Below are 5,607 nucleotides of genomic sequence, written 5' to 3'. Positions count from 1 at the left end.
AATGTGGAAACTGCTCAAGAAATACACTAATGAGCCAAAATATAAAGGGAAGGAAGAACATGTCTTAACTAAAGAAACCAAGACTCTGGTTTACATAGGAAAATGTGCATCTTGGGATGCCAGGTATGAGGACTTTAAACTCTATGACTTGACTCTCCCCTAATTCCAGAATAAAAAACGACATCTTGCAATAGTTATACTCATGGCTCAGACACCTACCTCACTTGGCTCTATTCCTTATCCACTCTGGCCTCTTACTTGAGAATCTGAAAAACTTGGGGATATAGCTTAAGAAGAAAAATAATGACACATAATACACCCCATTTCTGAAGCTGCTTTAGACCTGGTTTGTTACTCGAAAATTCCTGAAGAAAAATTTAAATATAAGTCTATGGCTTTGTTGAATTAAGTCCCCCAGTTAAGGTTTAGAAAACCCCCATGGTTTGGGCTAATAGTATTATTGTTGGTGGCACCTATTGTAGCCAGATGGCTGAACCAAGTCTGTGTCTCAAACCAGTGTTCAACCCTTCTAGGGTTCAGAGGACAACAAGGGGAGTCTAAACCACAAGTGCAGACATGTCTAGGATCCTTGTCCTTCTGGATCCACACTTCCTTCAGGGTCTTCATCATTATAAATGTTCTCTGCCATCTGCCACACTTGCATGATATTGTCTTCTGATACAGCACAAATCACCCAAGGTTCATTGGGATTCCAGGGGAAATTAGAGATCTTGGCAGTGAGACTACCATGAATAAAGAACAACTCTGGTGGGCCATCTTCTGCATCTTCTGTGGACTGTTCTTCTCTAATTTTACTTAAATCCCAGACATCCAGCCTACAATCAGTACCACTAGAAGCCAAAATAGTCTCATTGTGAGGTGACCACTGAACTTGGAATATTTTATCCTTATGTAATTCAAAGGAATGCAACTTGAGTTTCAGATTTCTCAGATCTTGCAAGGCAATAGTCTTGTCAGCTGATCCTGTGGCAAGAATGAACTCACTGTAAGTATCAAAAGACAGGCAGTTCACTTCAACAGTGTGAGCCTCGACCCAGTGGCTTGGCTTGGAAGTATTGTTTGAATGAGTATCCCAAATCATAAGTTTCTGATCATCAGCAACTGACCTGAACAGAGACTCAGGGAGCAGATGCCAGGAAATATCCTCTACTACTGCTGTATGCCCTGAAAAGATGGTCTTTGCATTCACCACTTTTCCTTGTGTTGGAACTGTGCTGATGTCTCATAGGCAGATGGTATGGTCATCTGAAGCACTAAGTAAGTGCCCACTTGTAGATATAACCATCTTGTTAAATAAGAAACAGAGAACCAATTGCAGAGTTAAAAGCCAAGAGGTCAGAGCAATACCTGAGAGCTGAAAACCTTACCCATCGCTGCTGCTCTGTCTTTCCTCTCCGCAAGAGAGCTACTTCCTGTGTTTTTCTCTTTTTTATAGACTTTCTGATCTGCTTTCTCATTGGTTGTAAACCCAACCACATGACCTCCTCATCACTGCCTGTCTGTACAGACCTCCAGGTCTTCTATGGTTGGTATTGAGATTAAAGGCGTGTGTCGCCATGCTGGCTGTATCCTTGAACACACAGAGATCCTGCCTAGCTCTGCCTCCCAAGTGCTGGGTTTAAAGGCATGCACCACCACCACCCAGCTTCTGCTATGGCTTGCTCAGACCCCAAGGCAACTTTATTAATATACAAATAAAATCACATTTCAATACAAATAAAATATCACTATACTCACTGAGATTTGGATTCCAAGACAAACCATAACCTTCCTTCTGATGTCCATGGAGATGCAAATCTGGGTTACACTCTCCAGAAGGGTCTGGTTTAGAAGGATGCTTTGTGTAGTTGAAAACAAGCACATCACTGGATGGAGTCTCTGTTGCAGTGATGTAAGGGTTCTGGGGCATGTACTGAGCCCTGTTTACTTCTCCCTCATGGTTGATCTTGATTTCTATTTCCATTTCCTTTTTCACTGTCATAGCATGATGCATCAAACTGAGCATCATCATTAGGGAGCTTGACACTGGCTATCACCAGGTGGTTTTGTTCATCAGATGGGTATGTTCCCAGGGCAAGCCAATGAATGCTGAAATCTTTCCCTTCAGGCCTGGTTACATCTAGAAGCCACTGGGCAGTTAAACTGGGCCACTCCAGGGCATGGGTCATCACCAAATCATAAAGAAAAGGAGTGTTCTTCTTCCATATTTTGTACTTTTCATGGATCACACATTCTTCCACCATGTTGTCAAAGGCAGCTTCCTTGTCAGCCATAGGGCTGGAGGGATAGCTCAGCCATTAAAGGCTAGGCTCACAACCAAAACAAATATAAGAGAAGTAATTTTTTTAGAAGTGAGTGTTTTATACATAATTAAAAACAACCAGCCAAACAACCAACCAACCAACAGGAAACAATTTGGGACTGGGGAGATGACTTGGCAGGTAAGAGCTCATACAGCTCTTGTAGAGGACCCAAGTTTGATCTCCAATTCCCATACCAAGTAGCTCATCATCACCTGTACTCTAGTGGACTCAATGCCCTCTTCTGGCCCTTGTAGGCACTGGATTCACATAAGACGCACGTACAAATACATAATTAAAAATAATAAAAACATTGACATTTTAATTCTGGTTAACCTCCATGCCACAAAAAGGTGCCAGTCCATTTGAAATTGTCCAGAATATTGTTCTGTAAGGCCAGAGGTACTTCACTCCTGTGGGGAGTATGTGCAGAAGTTTCCAGAAGACCACTTTTTGAGCTTAGTCTTGTTTTTGCTTAGGATAGGGCATCATTCCTCACCAGCTTCCCAGGACCCCTTGGCTGTGCACACAAAGAGAACCCGGCCTTTCTTGTTTGGGCCTTTGCTCCTTCCTATGTGATTGAATTTACAGAGGAACTGTTTGCCTTTGGCTGCACATCCTGAATCATAATCAGGATGCTGCTGGCACAAAACCTGCTCCCGCCCTTGCCTGAAATAACTGAATAGGGAAGTAGAATTCCTCCCCTTCCCAACCTTAAAGAAAGAGACTCATAATTTATTGTGTTCTGGCAGTGCATCAGAAGTCAGTTCCTTCACTTACGGTAAAGCCAGGGAGGGAAGCACAGTGAGTTTGGAGGGAGGTAAAAACACCTCATCAAAAGGAACAAATTATTGACACCAGAATTGCAGGTTTACGTGTTTGTTAGCCAGAGTCCAGTGGCCTTCGGGGATGCCTCCCTTTCTGTGGGGTTTGGAAAAGGTACAAAGCCACATGCATAGCTCTTTCAGTTCTTCCTTTTGATGAATATACTTGGGCTTCATGATGTAAACTGGAGTGTACTAGTTTTCTATGGTTGCTGCAAAGTCCTTATTTATTTGTTTGTTTATTATCTATCTGTTTATTTATTTCTTCACAGTTCTGAAAGTTAGAGATCTGCTTCTGGTAGCTCCAGGCATTCTTTGGGTTACTGTGACAGGTGATGCTCTAGCCTTGGCCAGTGTCTTCTCTGCCTTCTCCTTTAATGTCTTCTCTGTTTCTTGTGTCTTGACAGATACTTGTTATTGGATTCAGTGCTACTTGGTCATCCAAGACAAGTTTCACTGCCAAGGCTTCATTTAATTTCATCTGTGAAGACCACACCCATCCCTAATAAGGTTACTCAATACATGCTGAGCGTTAAGTCTCGCATAGATATTTCCAGGGTCCAACATCCAGCCAACCACAGGGGGGATGCAAGGTAGACAAGGACAAGGCTCTCGCTCTCAAGGGCTTCAATCTAGTGAGAGAGACAAAGGGTTAAGTAACAATGTCAAAGCAGCATCCAGAGCTGAAGAGATGTCTCAGCCATCAAGAGTGCTCACTGCAGAGGAGCTGAGTTTGGGTTCCAGCACTCATGTCTGAGATCTCACAACTCCCTGTCACCCCGGATCTGGAAAGATCTGATGTCTCTGACTTCCAGAGGCATCTGCACTTATGTGTACATACAATCCCCTCTCTGTGAGTACGCATCTTTTAAAGTAATAAAAATTGTGCTGGTTTGAATGAGAACGGCCCTCATAGGCTCTTACGTTTGAATACTTGGGTCTCAATTGGTTGGAACTATTTGGGAAGGATTAGGAGATATGGCCTTGTTGGAGGAAGTTTGTCACTGGGGACAAGCTTGAGGTTTCAAAGGACTCAGTGCCATGCCCAGCATGTTCTGTTTCCTGTTTGTGGATCAGGATGTGAGCTCTCAGCTACTGCTCCCATGCCTTGTTTACTTGCTGCCATTATCACCACTGATACTGTAAGCCCCAATAAACTCTTTCTCAGATAAGTTGCCTTGGTCAGGGTGTCATATCACAGAAATAGAAAAGTTCTAAGAAAAACTAAATCTTTAAAAAGTATATATTTGAAAGGAAAAGAATGTCTACAGACAGAGCTATGCTCGGAGCGCTGAGAGTATCATCAATGATTTTGTGTTGCAAGTTGATATGGAGACTGTGGTGGGGCAGAAATAGGGTATGTGCTTCTTCACCTTTAAACACTATAATTTTTTGGAAACCAACAGGCTGGAATACAAGTTCAGTCTGAACAGGAAGGACTGATACTGGCCCAGCCAGATCTATAGTTGAGTTCAGCCAACCCTGTTGGTCATCTTGAGGTTTTAGACACTTGGCACTGAAAGGAAGGATGGCTACTGCCATAAACGGCTGTGATCTAGGATACCATGAAGTAGGTCACTGGCTTCCTTTGCTGTAGAGACTGGAAAAAAAGGAGTATTTGTGTTGGCCTTAGAGTCTAGTGGTATGAACCAGGTTAGAGCATAAGTAACCGTTCAAGGACACTTGGCCCAGAGCAGATCTCCCACCAAGGGAAACTCTTTGGCTTTGAATCAATGTTCTGTCTGATCTTTAGTGTGTTGAGGAAGACAAGAAGTGCCCTGGTATCCCATGGAGAGATAAGACAGGGTTTTACCTAATTCTGCTTTTGCAGAGCATCATTTGCAGCTCCTGCTACTCTTAGGGTTTGACTTTCTTCATGATGTTTGTTGTGCCACAAAGATTCTCAGCCCCAGACAAAATGGAATTACTGCTGATACTTCTGAATGTCATTGGCTTGTTGTTTGAACGATGTTTTTATTTTTAGAAGAACATACTAAAGTATTTATAGGTGGTTTACTAATGTCTTCAATATTTAAATGTTTCAGCAAATGTATAATAGATAAACCTAAAACTAACTATCAGAATGGCTGGGTGGGTATGGTGGTGTACACTTTTAATCCTAGCACTCAGGAGATGAAGGGAAGAGGATTCTGAGTTGAAAGGTAACCTGGGCTACATAGCAAGATCCTGTCCCTAATTATGGAAACAACAAATTGAAGAAGTGAAAAAGGCAAACAGGTAAAGATTTGCTAAGTGTGTGACTATTCATGGTTCTATGCTCTTCATTTCTCTCTGTGATTGAAATGCTTTATAATAAAACTTGAAAAGGGAGTGAAGGAGAAAGATTGGTAAAGCAGAGTTGAGTTATGTAGGTTTTTCTTGGGACCCAGGAAGGGGGTATGAGTGGGCTTTGGGGACCAGGAATCACTGAGGTTTATTTCTTAACTTTTGTGTGTGTGTAT

General features: G+C 42.4%; 1 pseudogene; it reads right to left on the bottom strand.

Moving 5' to 3' along the window:
* Nucleotides 1–530: 530 nt before the first annotated feature.
* Nucleotides 531–2,294, bottom strand: LOC118594177 (annotated as a pseudogene).
* Between the last annotated feature and the right edge of the window lie 3,313 nt (nt 2,295–5,607).

The sequence above is a fragment of the Onychomys torridus genome, chromosome 12 (genome assembly GCF_903995425.1).
Source record: "Onychomys torridus chromosome 12, mOncTor1.1, whole genome shotgun sequence".
NCBI classification, from domain to species: Eukaryota; Metazoa; Chordata; class Mammalia; order Rodentia; family Cricetidae; genus Onychomys; species Onychomys torridus.
Note: the sequence above shows the minus strand (reverse complement) of the source record. Positions and strands in the feature narration are given on the sequence as shown.